A 17,229-nucleotide genomic window follows, 5' to 3' on the forward strand; every position below is an offset into this window, starting at 1 on the left:
GCTCAATGGATTCATCAGATTCGGATATCCAATGAAAGAAACTCCTCCTTGAAAGGGTATTTTCTTTTCTCTTGGATATTTAAAATCATCTTAACTTATATCTCTAAATAAAAGAGAACTCTCCCATAAGGGATGTTCTCTCCTATTTGGATTCCAAGTTGGATGTAGTATCCCAGCTCATAGACTCATTTTCATAACTCAACTTGATTACAATTGAATTATATTGCATTTCAAAAATAAATATAAATTTTAGACCACATGCAGTTATCCTAAGTAGTTGAAATTAATAATAACATCCCAAGAAGTTATATATTTTTTCATTAAATTAAATTCACCATCATGCTTGGCCATGCTTTTTAAAATTTTTATGGGGAACTTAAGCAAATTTTTACTACAAAAAATTTGTCAATTTGAATCTTTTAACTTTGGTTTGCTGATTTAGCCCTACATGAGCATGGCCCCCTACAAAAAATTTTATGAGCATCTAGATTAGTCCTATCCTAACAGTAATCTAATGCTCATAAAATCAATTCATAGATTATATAAATAAATAAATAATATCATTATTCAATCAAATCAAATAGTATGTAGTGAAAACCACAAAAAACTCGGCACACACTAGTAGAAAAGTAAAACCAACCTAGCTTAGATTTAGAGTTGGTTGTCCTATTAAAATATCTATTATGTGTGCGAAAGACTATGTGGCTTAGATGTGTCTTAGATTAGGAAATTTGTTAAAGTTTTGTAATGATTTGATTTGTTGAAGGCTTTATTAATGTCTTAAAGTTACTTTTAAGATAAGTTTTAGATGTTGAGTGATTAATACATTTGTTTACACTAGAGCCATGAAGTTTATTTCACCTTTCTTGGGGCTAAGTTAACAGTATCATAAGACCATGTACCTAGTAGGAATAGATATTAAATAAGTTAATTTGATTGGTTAAGAGTTAAGGGTTGATAAATTTTAAGTAAATTAATTAATTACTGGTTTGAATAGTTAAGATTAAAATTTTTCTAGAATGTAATATAATTATTGAATTTTAAGAATTTTAGAATTATTTAAAGTATATTAATTAAGGAGGTTAAAAGTTGACTTTTAAATTAAGGTGATTTTTGGATTTTAATATTTTTCCTTGATTCTAATTCTTAAAATGAGTAATTAGACACTGAATTTATTAATTTTGGAATTTTCAACTATTGCAATCTAGGATCTCTAGTCTATGATTTTGATGATGATAAACTTTATTGATTGAATTGTTGCTTTTATCTCTAAATATTTTAGATATTTCTTTTATCTGTGAGCACTAACCTTTTAGGTAAGATATAAGCAACTCAAGACTGCTGAAGACTCAAGATTAGGTAGAATAAGATGTCAAAGAGTTTGTAATTTTATTTTCTTTATTTTTTATTTCTTGATTTTGGCCATAAAAGAGTATGCAATTTGAGCGACCATGTATGCACACACATAGGGGGAGAGAATTTTTTTTAAAAGTTAAATTTTCTTAACTGATCGTACATTATAATATGTTACCTGGAATAGGCTTAATGTTTAATTAGTGAGATTATTTTTTTTTGAACTAATCATAATGTATAATCGTGATCATATTGTATGATTCATTATGATCTAAAAACCCTACCTGCCAGATTATTTAAGTAAGATTTTAAAATATAAGCCTTGAACTAATTGCACTACATGATCTCAATCATATTTACAAATATTTAAAATCTTATTAGAATTAACTATAGTAATTAGTTAATCATATTATGGTTTAATTAATGATATATGATCGTATTGTACGATATTAATTGTGCTAAACGATTAATAGAGACAAAATCTGGCCGTCCTAGAAATAGTACCAAATGAAACCATAATTTTTGAACTAATCATACTATACGATATTCATATCATACTAGATGACTTGCTTGAAATGAACTATCCATACTATATGAAGAGAGCAATACGGGGTGATTAGCATAGATGAATTTTTGTCATCCCAGGTATCGTCCGTATGAATATAGGAAATTGAATAAATCGTACTGGATGATTTATCAATTGTACTATATGATGTATTCATAAAATTTGAATAGTTCATTTTGAATGACTGTTCACATAATATTAGATGGGACTAGTTTTTAATTGATCGTACTATAGGAACGTGAATTTTGTTGTACGAATAATGATAACTAGCTTGAATTTTTAGGGTTTCTTAAAGCCTATTACAAAAACTTTATTTTAAGTTTCTCTTATAAAAAAAGGGAGGAATGTTTGAATGAAGGAGGAACTTTGAGAGAGGAGCTTTTGAGAAGAAAATCAGGGTTTGATAGAGGAAGGAGAAGGTGAGCTTGAGTGTGAGGGGACCACACAGTTGCTCTAAGCAAGTGGCACCCTTGCTCCTCCTTTAACCTTGGTGAGTCTTTTGGAAGCTCTCTAGGGAGAGAGGCTTCTTAGTCTAGTACTCGAGGTTCTCTACATTCATTAGGAGGGAGAGAAATGAGCTAAGGTGCTCTACCTTCTCTAAGAGGGAGAAAAATGAGTCAAGGTCTACTACCATCACTGAAAGGGTGACATAGCATCCGACACTCTGCTACATCAAATGTTTTATGAAAGTGAGTTTGTAAAGGTTTCTCTATAATGCTTTGAAAGCAAAAGGAGAGTCACTTTACTTTAGTGCAAATTCTCAGAACTGAGGACTCTAGGGAATGGTTGACCAAACCACTATAAAAATCTCTATTATTATTGATTATTACTCTGTCACATAGATCAAAATTTCATTAGAGTGAACTTTATTATTTTTGATAAAAATCTCCCGCTTTCGCAATTAATTAGATTTTTGGTATTTCCAATTTCTGAAAAGTTTTTCAAAAATAATGTTATTGTTATTTTGAAGTCAAGAAGATTTTTTAAAGAACCAATTCACACCCCTCTTAGTGAGCCTCGAGCTAGTTCCACAAGGTTTAACAATCATCATGGACTTTCAAGTGGCATTAAAGAGGGATTGCAAAAATAAGGTTTTAGAAAATTTTTATAAAATTAATAAATGGATCATTTTTGTAACTATGACACTGCAGAGGGTTATTTTATACCCTCTCTACCACTGTTTGAAAATATCCTTTTCAATTTCTAGAAAATATGTATGTCTACCTTTTTACAATTCATTGACTATAGAATTTGGCATATTATTCAAACTGGCTATTCACTTCCATCGCATGTCATTAATGGTGTTAAAATCGATATTCCATTTACTAAATGGAGTAATGAGGATAGGAAACTCACACAGTTAAATGCTAAGTGTCTGAATTGTTTCTTTTGTGCGTTAAAATTTGATAACTATATGCAAGTTTCAACATGCACTACCAGGAAAGAGATTTGAGATAGGTTGTGTATCACATATGGGGGAACTAGTGAAGTTAAACAGTCTAGGCTAAATATTCTTTTGCATAACTATGAACTTTTTCACATAAAACATAGCGAGACTGTGTCTAAAATATACACTAGGTTCACCTAGATAGTAACATCTTTATATGCACTAGGTCGAGAACTATCAAATTATGAAAAAGTTAATAAGATTCTATGTTATTTATCTAGTTCATATGATGCCAAGATAACTACAATAACTGAATATAAAGACTTAAATGATTATTCTATTAATAATTTGCTTGGCTCACTTATTTCTTATGAGCAAATAGTGAGTCCAAGGCAAAGTGATGCAGGACTAAAAAAGAAGGAGAGAATTATAACACTAAAAGAAAATGATTCTAACAATGAAAGGTCTGTAGTAGATGAGGACGAAAAAATAGCTTTGATGACGTGTCAATTCAAGAGCTTTCTGAAATGAAAATAGAGGCATCTTAAAAAAAAATTAGAGTAAAGGTAAAAGCCACAAATCTTCTAAAGTTCTTCTAATATAATTTGCTTTGAGTGCACAAAGTCAGGCCACCTCAGAGTTGATTGCTCCAACCTAAAGACTCACCCAAATAAGGAGAAGGGTGAAGAGAAGCCAAAGTATAAAGGGGCAAGCAAAAGACACAAAAAGCTTTTTGGGCTGACTTTGCCTCAAAATCATTAGAAGAAGAAGTAGAGGAGGAGGTAACAAACTTATGTTTTATGGCTAATTATAATATTGACAAATTAGCATAAGATGAGGTATGTCAAATCTCTTATGAAAAATTATTTACTTTTTCAAAAAAAAATCATGATTTGTATAGGAAGCTTAAAAAAATACATGCTAGTCTTAATATTGAATTTTCTACTTTATAAAAAGAGCATGCTATTTTAATTACCGAGCACTGTAGTTTAGATAGCGATCATATGACTTTATCAAATGAGTTTGATGCATTAAATAAGAAGCATATTGACCTATATAATGCACATAATTCCATAAAAACATCATATATTGAGCTAGAAAATGCATTTAAGAAATTTGAAAAACTTGCATGTCAATTAGATAGCAGTGAGCATGCACTAAAATTGGAAGTGGAAAGCTATGAAAATGCAAATGAATATTTAAGAGCTAAAATTACTGCAGTTGAGAATAATAAACCATCACTTTCAATAGCTCAACGACACAACCCCTCAACAAAGCATACATCATATAAACCTAGTAAGAGGGACCGTCACCCATATTGGTTAGTAAACATATTTCCTGGTGTTAGATGTTACTCTTGTGGCATGTTAAGACACATAGCCTGCACATGCACTATTCACCATAGGACACACTTAGTGTGGAGGTTGAAATTATATGCATCATAATATAACATGAATTTATGTATTTCAATCAAGCATACAGTGGAAACCAAGCTCACTTAGCTTCCCAAATCTAACATTTAAATGACATTTTAGGGCATCTCTCACAAAAGTCCTAGTGAGAGTATGTGGTACCTAGATAGTGGTTGCTCGAGGCATATGATTAGTAATATAAAGCAGTTCATTACACTGGAAGCCAAGTGAGGAGGCAATGTGACATTAGGAGACAACACTACTAGGAAAGTGGTGTGCTCAAGTACATTTAGAAACTCTAAACACTTTATGATTGTAAATATTTTGTTAGTTAATAGTTTAAAGCATAACTGTTAAGTATTAGTCAACTATGCGACAAAGGATTTGATGTAAAATTTCTTTTTAATAAATGCATGATTAGTTTAAATATGTTAGAATTGAATTGTATTGAATATTAAAATTCATTATGCCTAAAAACTATAATTGATGAATCTTGTCTATAACATAGGAGACTATGTCATAAGAGCATAAAAACTCTTAGGAATATCACCTAAAAAATCTAGTTAGAGGCATTCCTAAGTTTGACACAATTAATGACCACCTATGTGATGCCTACCAACTGAGAAAATAAATGAGATCTTCATTTTATTCAATCAAAGATATTAACACCCTTAGGCCACTAAAAATCATTTATATGGACCTATTAGTATAGCCAGCCTAGGAGGAAAGATGTACATATTTTTAAGAGTGGATGACTACTCTAGATTTTCTTAGGCTAGATTCATAGCATATAAGAGTGAGTCATTTGAAGAATTTATAACATTGTCCACATGGATTTAAAGAAAATTAGGATGTGAAATCTCAACAATTCATAGTAATCATGGTGGAGAGTTTGAGAATAATAAGTTTAAATTTTTCTGTCAAGAAATAGGAATAGAATATAATTTCTCTACCCTTAAGACTCCCAATAGAATGGAATAGTTGAAAAGAAAAATATAACATTGGTGGAAGCTTCTAGGGCAATGCTAGCTGAGTATTCACTCCCTAGGTATTTTTGGGCAAAAGTATTGAATACTACTTGTTATGTTCTAAATAGAGTGAATATTATATCTAAACTTAATAAGACATCCTATGAACTTCTTAAGTGAAGGACACCTAACCTTTCTCACTTGTATGACTTTGGTTGTAGATGCTTCATCTTAATCAATAGAAAATCACCCTTAGGAAAATTTGATCCCAAGTTTGATGAAGGTGCCTTCCTAGATTACTCATATGTAGGTAATACCTATAGAATATTTAATAAGCAGACACTGGTAGTAAAAGAGTCTACTCATATGGTATTTGATGAATTAGATAAGACATTTGTTCCTAAACCTGAAGAAGAAGAAGTTGAGGTTATTCAAGGGGTAGAAACTATTACTATAGGAGATAGAGTAGAACCTCAAAAGAAATTGTCTAAAGATTAGAAATATTATTCTAATCATCCTAAAGAACTTATTTTAAGAGACCCATCTGAAGGTGTTAGAACTAAGCATGTACTTAAGAATGAGGTTAGTCATTCAGCCTTTATCTCTATGATAGAACTCACCAACATGGATTAAGCCCTAGCTAATAAATTCTTGATCATAGCAGTACAAGAAGAGCTAATCCAATTTATTATAAATAATATATGAGAATTAGTCAAGAGCCCTAAGGACTAGAGTGTGGTTGGAACAAAGTGGCTTCTCAAAAATAAGATGAATGAGTCTAGAATAGTTGTGAGGAATAAGGCTAAACTAGTAGCTAAGGGGTATAACTAGATCAAAGGAATAAATTTTGAGGAAACTTTTACCCCTGTAGCTAGACTATAAGCCATTAGAGTGTTGTTAGTCTTTACTTTCTTTAGAGGTTTTAAGCTATATCAAATGGATGTTATGAGTGCCTTCCAAAATAGGGTGATTCAAGAGAATGTTTATGTTGAGCAACCCTCAGAATTTGAAAACTCACAATTTCTTAATCATGTATTCAAACTAAAGAAGGCCTTATATGGATTGAAGCAATCACCTATGTGGACCTCCGAAAGAGCATAGTTTGTGGGGTATGAACGCAGAGGGTACGATCACACTATCCCGTTGGGCAAAATAATCATAGGCCCACTTGACACAAAAAGGTCAATGGAAGGGTAGATTGGATCGTGCATACAACTAACCATTGATGATAGAGGCTATCGCCAACACACTCCGATGGGTAGTAATATACATGACCTAATCATGGGTTTCCTCCACCCAATATGATAGCTCGAGTGGGGTTTAGTAGATGTGGGATTGAGTTTCTCATGGTCACAAGCCCCCGTGGTTAATTAAATCCTAGGCTGGGGCCCGAGAAAACTCTCGATTAAGGATCATATATTATCCATCCTAAGGTGGGATTGGCACGAAGATATAGACTTGGAAATCCTACTCAAAAGGGAGAAAAGGTCTCAAAGGGCTAAATCCACATGCAAGGTTCACACCAGCATTCGGAGGATCTAGGATACTAGAGAGAAACTGGAGAAAATAAAAATCAGGCATCCAATCATAAGCGTGAGAGAAAAGATGGAGGCGACGTCATCATGTGATGCAGATAAGTTGGATTTATAGTCCCTGAAAGAAAAGGACCTACCTACTATTTAAGGCACACTATGAGACCAAATGTAGTAGCCTCAAATCCTAAATCTAGATTGGGCTTAGTGTTCTACACAACACTAAGACCCGTGTTCTAGCTAATGCAATGCAAAAAAACCTGGACTTACCCCAGTCTGGATTGGGAAGCCAGCTAACCACCTAGTCGCTTTAAAACTATATTATCAAGTCAGTTATGAAAGATGAGTGGGTGGTACAGTTTTTGAAAATATGACCGACATCTAGAGAGTTTCCTAATTGGTCCTGAACTTATGTGGGGTGAATACCCCTAACTAATGCAATTAAATTTTAATTAATTTGTTACTAATATAATGCATGCTAGTTTTGAAGGTCTCAAATCATGAATGCTATAGATTTTAAAAAATAGGCTTATAGAAAATAAATTTTTAGAAAAGACTGGGTCTCCCTAGGTCTGACACTTCATCCTCATAGGCTAGATTATTCGGACTCTACCCGCAGGCAGGGAGATGTCTTATAGCAAGGAAAGAAAAATGCAGTAATATGCATGCGACCCCGGACGATTCTGGCAGTTCCATAAATTTGTTAAGTTTCTATTTTATTTAAACTTAAATTTTTAGAAATTAGTTATGAGTAGAAAATATTTTATTGTCCTTAGGAGAGCCTAACGAAATCCAGACGAAAACAAAAGCGACATGCAAGAAAGAAACCTAAGAAAAACATGTAATTTCCATTGTGCAATCAGGTAAGCACATCAATTAAATGTCTATAGGCAAACTGCCCTTATTACAACCTAGATATGCAGAAAGTAAAGTGGCCGGGCACCACTGCCAACAAACCAAATTTCCAAGCCTATGACAGATGTAAATGACTTTGAGTGGGATATTGGTCTCCAGGTCTTCAGCCTTCTTTGGATCACTTCTCCTTGGACTCCTTGGATCTCCCCTCCTTGGACTCATTGGATCTCTCCTCCTTAGACTCCTTGGATCTCTCCTCCTTGGATTCTTTGTATCCGTCGTGGCTTGAATATCCAAACGAAGAGATAATTCCCCCTTGGTAGGGGGGTATTATCTTTTCTTTTTGGATATCTAAGGTCATCCAGCTCGATCTTCCAAATGGAAGAAGGCTCTCCCCTATGAGGATGCATTCTTCTTTTGGAACTCAAGTTGGATAAGGATATCTTAACTCAAAGTTGCATTTTCACAACTCTTTACAAATATTACAAATATTACATCAATTAGAAACAGAAAATTCTAGACTCCCTGCATGGTTATCCTAATAAAATCCCAAGCAGTTATATATAAAAAAATAAAATACATCCCATTGAAGCTGTGTCAAGCCATGTTCTTAATTATGAGGGCTAAGCAGTCCACCTATAGCAGTTATAATTATTTTTATTTAGCCATCATTTATTTAGGGGGGCTGAGCAAGCACCTACATAAGATAATGTTAGAAATCATGACAGTGCCCCCCTTTTATTAGCATGAGCATGACCACCTACATGGAAGAATAATATATATATCGTTCCTAACCTAGGGGTACATCTAATGCTCATGACATCATTTCCACAGAGTATAGGAAAAGTAACACACACACAAATAATTTTAAACAGCATGCAATGAAAACCACGGAAAGCTTCGGCACACAGCAGAAAAGGAAATAAACACCGGACTAGTCTAAGTCTAGAAGTGGTGCCCTATCAAACAATTATATGTGTGTGTATGGCTGGTGTGGCTTGGATAGATCCAATAATAATAATAATAATAATAATAATAATAATAATAATAATAATAATAATAATAATAATAATAATAATAATAATAATAATAAATATTTCAAAAAGGAAATAATGTAATAATAACAATCTAAAAAATAATAAAATTAATAATAATAATAATAATGAAATTATTTTAATAGTAATAATAATAATGAAGATAAATTAATAATAATAATTATAATTAAAATAATTTATTAGTAATAATAAAATAAAAATAACTATTTTTATAATAATTTAAAAAATATGGATATCATCATGGCCGATCAGTACAAATCATGGACTATCGTACTGAACATCGCCCTGAATGGGGGTCTGGACGATTCAAAATTAGCTTGATAGTCCAGGACGATCTCACGATCGTTCCGGACGATTAGTTCAAATCAGAGGTAAATCGTCTAGAACATCGCCCTGAATATGATATAACTGATGTTGATCGTTCAGAAACAATTAAGGTTTTTGAACTGATCGTCTAAGATGATATTGAGATCGTCCCGGACGATGTGATCATATCAATCATCCTTAATTGCTTTCCTTAATTGTCTGATCAATTTAGGTATAATTGTATCAAATCGTCCAGGACGATACACGATCGTCCTGACCGATATCCAAAAATAAAGAATGCCTAAATAGATCATGTCAGTGAATTCTTTCTGTTTTGAGCATATCATCCAGGCCGATATCCTAATGACGGCTGCTTTAACTAAGAGTCCTGATTAAGGTTTCTATTTTAAACCCGATCGTCCAGGAAGATATAAATATCGTCCGGGACAATATGAGTAAAAATAAAAAATTCTAAATCAGATAGAAAAATCACTCAAGTGTGTATGTGTAGGGTTACTTAGCATCAAAACACTTCAAAGGTTACAATTGACTCAAGAAAGGAAAAAATAAAATTATATACTAACTCAAACCTAGTTTAGCTAAACTTGAGCTGGTTCCGATTTCTATCCGATCTTGTGGCACTGAAATGTCAGTAAAAAAGGCAGTCGTAGAGAAACAAGAGTGTTTGCTAATCATCAAAACATAATTCATGAAAATAGATTTACAACAATCTCCCCCTTTTTGATGATGACAAAACACTCCGATGATTAATTCCAAAACAACAATGCAAAACATAGAAAAGCTTTCAAATTTTTAGAATATATAACATAGTGAAAACACTCAAACATCCTACTCCCCCTTTTGACATCTCAAAAAGGAGGAACGAAAACACAAAGTAAGAAACCCCCCCCCCTCCCCCCCTTTTTTTTTTGAATGAACCAAGGCATGAACATGATGTAGTGTTCCATGTGATTGATTTTAAAAATTTGTAGGTTAATGAGTTAACAACATCAAAAAATCTGAAAAATGGTAGAATATCCGATCATGGTTACCCTTAGCTCAGTTTTTCTTTTAGGATAAAATTATCTTTTGAAATCAATGACCTAACTCAAATAATTCAATTGGATATGAAAAAAGAATCCGTTCACCACTTAATTTCAGAAAAAAATATCTTATAGAATAATGTATCAAAGTAATTATGTCACAATCGCAAAAAATCAAAATCAATCCTTTGATTTTATCACGTGATATATAAATTCTTCCAAGTTTTAAAAGTTTTTGAAAGGAGAGGAGAGCTTGCTTTTTGGTAGGTTCATTTTATGCCTCTTGTTAATTTGAATGGTGCTTTGCGCTTCTTTTTGATACACTTTGTGTATATATTTGTTTTCAATTTGGCGTCATTGCGCATTTTTTTATTTTGGCATCATTGGCCACTTTTTTTTTTGCAAGCTACATTCTCTTTCAAAAAACTCTTAAATAATCTTAGTTGTGAGTATATCTTCTAGATATTAGAGAAGAAAAACTCACACTCTAATATAGAGAAGATCAATCCACAAAACAGAATCAATAATCGTATGAATAAATGCAATGACAAGAGTAACGAGGAATTCTTGATGTGATAAAAGACTTTGATCATTATATATACAAGATAGATTTATTGTAGCAAGATTAAAAAAGATCTTAATTGCATACTCTATTTATTAATTTGAGATAGAGTATTGATTAGAAAAGAAAACGGTGCCTCTAATATATGTTAGAGAAAGAGACACAATCAACGGTATATTTTTACCCTTTAATGGATTAAGAGATGTAAAACATTGACTACAAATTTTTAAAAGCAAGAACATGGCATACAATATCATTTCAGCGATGATTAAAAAATGTTTTAAAAAAATTAAAGCAATAAATGAAGAAAATAATAAGAAAGAAAAAGACAAGCAAATAAGAAGAACGAAAAAGAAAAATAAATAAAAATCAAGTTCATGCATTTATGTCAATCACACCCAATCTGATCCTTAAAGAGCTGAAAGTGTCGAAGGCCAGTGGTTTAGTAAAGATGTGAACCAGTTGATTCTCAGTTGTCACATGGTGTAACTCAATGTCCCCCTTTGTCACATCGTCTCTAATAAAGTGATGTCTAATGTCAATGTGCTTAGTCCTTGAATGTTGGATAGGATTCTTAGAGATGCAGATGGCACTAGTGTTGTCATAAAAAATTGAGATGGTGTCTACAGGTAAACCTAAATCCAATACTTGTTGTTTCAACCAAAAGACTTGGGCCACACAACTTCCTAAGGCAATGTACTCAGCTTCAGTAGTGGAAAGTGCAACAAAGTTTTGATTTCTACTAGACCATAAGACCAAAGATTGTTCTATGAATTGAAAGTTCAAGAAGTGCTTTTTCTATCCACCTTACATCCTACAAAATCAGAGTCAGAAAATCCAATAATCTCAAAAGAAGTGTTGTGCCTAGGGTACCAAATTCCTAAGCCTTGGGTCCCTAAAAGGTATCTAAAAATTCTCTTAACTGTAGTCAGGTGGGATTCCTTAGGATCAGCTTGAAATCTAGCACAAAGATAAACACTAAATATTATATCAGGTCGGCTAGCAGTCAAGTAAAGTAAAGATCCAATCATGCCTCTATATTTCTTCTGATCAACAGACTTACCACTTGGGTCCTTATCCAATGGAACATTAAAAGTCATGGAAGTATTAATTGGCTTGGCTTTATCCATCTCATACTTCTTCAAAATATCATTTATGTATTTTGATTGATTTAGAAAGGTTTCATCATCTAATTATTTTATGCTAAACCCCAAAAAGTAGGATAACTCTCGTTAAACACCCTAAAAGACTTCCCAACACTAGAATATCCCAAGAACACTCCTTCATCAGATTTTGGATCAAATTTTCCTAAGTGAGACTTCCCATTGTTGTGAATGAAACCTTACAACCAAAGACATGATGGTGGGAAAGATTGGGTGTCCTACCCTTAAGGATCTCATAGGGTGTCTTATCTAGTTTGGCTCTAACATTTACCCTATTTAACACATAACAAGCTGTGTTAACCGCTTCAACCCAAAAGTATTTTGGAAGTGAATACTCAGCAAGCATGGCTCTGACGGCTTCCACTAAGGTCCGGTTCTTCCTTTCAGCTACCCCGTTATGCTGAGGGGTCCTAGGAGCTGAGAAGTTGTGGCTAATCCCCTTATCCTCATAAAAATCTCCAAATCTTTCATTTTTAAACTCTCCCTCATGGTCATTATGGATGGTCAAGATCTCACAACCTAACTTTTTTTAAATCCAAGTAAAAAATGTTCTAAACTCCTCAAAAGACTCATTTTTGTGTGAAAGAAATCTAGTCCAAGTGAACCTCGAGTAGTCATCAACAATTACAAAACCATAGACTTTCCCTCCCAAGCTGGCAGTGCTAATGGGTCCAAACAAATCCATGTGAAGGACTTCTAAAGGTTTAGAGGTGCTAATGTCTTTAGTGGGGTGAAAAGAGGGGTGTACTTGCTTTCCTAATTAGCAGGCATCCCAAAGGTGGTCTTTAGAGAATTTCAGTTTAAGGACACATCTAGCTAGGTCTTTTTGGGTCACTTTCCTAAGGGTTTTCATACTAGCATGACATAATCTTCTGTGCCACAACCATGAATCATTAACAACAATTTTCAAGCAAAAAGAAGCAGCGCTTTCAATGTTATGAATCATTAGCTAGGTCTTTTTGTGTCTTTTTGGGTCACTTTCCTAAGTATGTACACATTGTTGATCCTCTTTTCCTACAGAATAATGTTATTATTTAAACTTATAATGCATGAATTTGCTAAGAATTGTATGATGAAGCCCTTATCGCAAAGCTGACTTATGCTGAGCAAGTTGTGTTTTAATCCATCTACAAGCAAAATATTTTCAATCATAAAGTTCTTGGAATTACCAATTATACCTGCACTTATCACCTTCCTGGTGGTGTTGTCTCTAAGAGTAACCTTGCCTCATGTCCTAGTCTCCAGCAAAATGAATTGATTGGCATCGCTAGTCATATGTCGAGAGCATCCGTTGTCCAAGTACCACATACTCTCATGAGGTCTTTTGTGAGAGCTTACCTATAAATCATCAAATGTCAGATTTAGGAACCCAATTAGGTTTGGGTTCTTTCTTATGAAAAGTAGAATGCAATGCATGTGTGCTATGCTGTGACTCATGTAATTTTGGTCTCCACACCCAATGTGTACTATACTGAACAGTGCAAGTGTTTGAGATGTGTCCTAACATGCCACATGAAAAGCATCTAACTCTAGGAAAAGGATTTCTTAAATGGTTTGGGTAGTAATGCCTCTTCCTAGGTTTTGGCTTTTGATCAAGTGTAGGTGTCATCCAATTTCTCTTAAGTGTATCCAATTCATTTTTAATCCTAAAGTTAATATATTTTAAAACATCATTATTAATTCTCAAAGTATGCTCTATATCTTTGAATTTCTTAAAATCAGATTCAAGTGAGGTGTGTGAAACTTTCAATGAATCATGCTCTTCAATTAATTCAGAATGCTTTTTATTTAAATCATCAAATTCATCAAGTAGAGCCATATGATTTGAATTAATTGTTGAATGATCCTTAATCAAAATTTCATGTTCTTTTTGTAAATTCAAAAGCTCCAATTTCACAGCAGCATGAGTTTTCTTAAGGTTTCTATATGATGCATGAATTTTTTCAGAAACTTCAAAGAGTTGATCGTAGGATAGTTCACATACCTCTTCTTGATCAAAATGATCATCTGCCATTAAGCACAGGTTTGTTGTCTCATCTTCAAGTTTAGTCTCAGATGAATCGGATGTAGAGTCTGCTCATAATGCCTTTTGAAAATTTTTTTCCTTCCAAGACTTGGGTTTCTCCTCACCCTTTTCTTTGCTTGAGTGAGCCTTGAGTGTAGGGCAATTAGCTTTCACATGTTCAGGTTTTCTGCATTCAAAACAAACCATGTCAATAGAGCTCTTAAAATTTTTATTTCCCTTACCTTTGTTCCACTTTTGATAATACTTTTATTTCTTCCTTAGAAAGCTTTTGAGTTGCCTCGTGATTAAGGCAAATTCATCGCTTTCAAACTCGAAAGAGTCAGAGTTCATGTCGTTGGCCTTCAATGCTACAGTTTTCTCCTTTCTTTTCTCACCTGCATCCAAATTTTTTTGGTTCCCTACTTGCTCGTAAGCAACGAGTGAGCCAAGTAAGTTGTCAATTGAATAAGTATTCAAATCTTTAGATTCAGTAATGGCGGTGATTTTAGCATCAAAAGAGGAAGACAAGCATCTCAAAATCTTGTTTACTTTTTCATAATTTGAAAGTTCTCTTCCTAAGGCATTCAAAGAAGTTACAATTTGAGTAAACCTTGTATACATATCAGAAATTGATTCAGAAGGTTTCATAAGAAAAAGTTTGTAATCATGCAAGAGAATATTCAAACAAGATTGCTTAACTTCATTAGTTTCTTCATAAGTAATGCACAACATATCCCAAATCTCTTTTCCAGTAGAGCAAGTAGAAACACGCATGTAGTCTTTAGATTTTAAAGCACAGAAAAAATAATTTAAACACTTTGCATTAAGTTAAGCTAAATCTCTTTCATCAAAAGTTCATTCAGTAAAAGGCACTTCAGTTTTAATTCCATTAAGTTCACGAGAAAGTGGAGAATATCATTCTTTAATAAGCATCCACATGCGATAATTAGTTGATTGTAAAAAAGTAGACATGCGAGTTTTTCAAAAATTAAAAGGTTGATTGTCAAATAAAGGTGGTCGTGTAATAAAATATCCTTCTGTTGTATTACGATTCCCAAAGTTAGCCATGGATCAAAATTCAAAAAGTTTTCAAACTCAGTTTTTATGAATCCCGCTCTAATACCACTTGAAGGTTCGTTAGGGATGTTAAGCCCTTGAGAACTAGCCCGATGCTAACCAAGAGGGGGGTGAATTGGTGGGGGGGGGGGGGGAGGGGTGAATTGGTATTTTAAAAACTCTTTCTTAGATCAAATCACAATAAGCACAAACCAAAATCACCATAAAAAAATAGGTGCGGAAAATTAAAATGCAGAAGCAGTAAAAAGAACACAAGGGTTTATAATGGTTCGGTCAAGTTGGCCTACGTCCACTCCTTGGAGGCGCCCTCCAGGTATTGCTCTAAGTAAGTGTCTCTCCTTTAGCTCCCATAATTAGGCAGAGAAGCCTTTACATTCGACTCCTTTTCACTAACCCCGGTGCAGTAGAGAACCGACTTCTTTTGCTTCCTCCTAAAGCGGGCAGAGAACCAACTCCTTTTTCTTCCTCCTGAAGCGGGCAGAGAACTCGGACCTTTTGCTGTAGTAGACCTCCCAAGAATGAATGACGAATACTGGAGAAGATGACTTGGAATCTTTCTTGGAGTAACCCTTGTGAACCTTCTCACTAACTCCCCCTCATAAGTTCCTCTCTCTCTCCCTCTCCCAAGACTCTCTTAGGTCAAGACAGCAGCACTCAAGGTCTCATACATGAGAAAAATCAGATCCTTTAAATATAATTTCAAGAACCGACATTATCATCCAGGATAATATGGATATCGTCCTGGCTGATCAGTATAAATCGTGGACTATCGTATTCAACATCGCCCTGAATGGGGGTCTAGATGATTCAAAATTAGCTTGATCGTCTAGGACGATCTCATGAACGTCCCGGATGATTAGTATAAATCAGAGGTAAATCGTTTAGAACATCGCTCTGAATATGATCTGATCGATATTGATCATCCAGAAGAAACTAAGGTTTTTGAATTGATCGTCCAGGACAATATTGAGATCGTCCCGAATGATGTGATCGTATCAATCATCCTTAATTGCTTTTCTTAATTATCTAATCAATTTAGGAATAATTGTATCAAATCATCAAGGATGATACACGATCATCCTGGCCGATATCCAAAATAAAGAATGTTTAAATAGATCATGTCGGCAAATTCTTTCTATTTTGAGCATATCGTCCTAGCCGATACATGTATCGTCCAGGCCGATATCCTAATGATGGCTACCTTAACTAAGAGTCCTGATTAAGGTTTCTGTTTTAAACCCTATCGACCAGGACGATATAAATATCGTCTAGGATGATGTGAGTAAAAATAGAAATTCTAAATCAGATAGAAAAATCACTCAAGTGTGTGTGTGTGTGTGTAGGGTTACTTAGCATCAGAACACTTCAAATGTTACAATTGACTCAAGAAAGGGAAAAAGAAAATTACAGACTGACTTAGACCTAGTCTACCCAAACTTGAGCTGGCTCCAATTTCTGTCCGATCTTGTGGCCCTGAAATGTCAGTAGAAAAGGAAATCGTAGAGAAACAAGAGTATTTGCTAATCATTAAAACATAATTTATGAAAACATATTTGCAACAAAGACCTCTTGAGAGCATATGGTACATGGACAGTGGATGCTCAAAGCATATGACTGGAGATACTACATAATTCATATCGCTGGAAGCCAGGAGTGGAGGCAAGTGTTGCGACCCATGACCTCGAGTTTGAGATTTTGATGTTGAAAAATAATATCGTCTGATTTACTATTCATTAAATATCATTTATTATTGGTTATTGTCTGTGAGTACTAACATTTTAGGAAAATCACAAGCTACTTAGGACGACAGGAAGATTCAAGAATGGTAAGATTAGGAGTATGAGTCTGACAATATATTTTGTTATTTATTTTATCTTTTATTTTCTTGAGTCTGACCACAAACTGCATGTAAGTTTGAGCAACCATGCACACACATAGGGGGAGAG

The sequence above is a fragment of the Dendrobium catenatum genome, unplaced genomic scaffold, assembly GCF_001605985.2.
Source record: "Dendrobium catenatum unplaced genomic scaffold, ASM160598v2 fragScaff_scaffold_1061, whole genome shotgun sequence".
Taxonomy (NCBI): Eukaryota; Viridiplantae; Streptophyta; class Magnoliopsida; order Asparagales; family Orchidaceae; genus Dendrobium; species Dendrobium catenatum.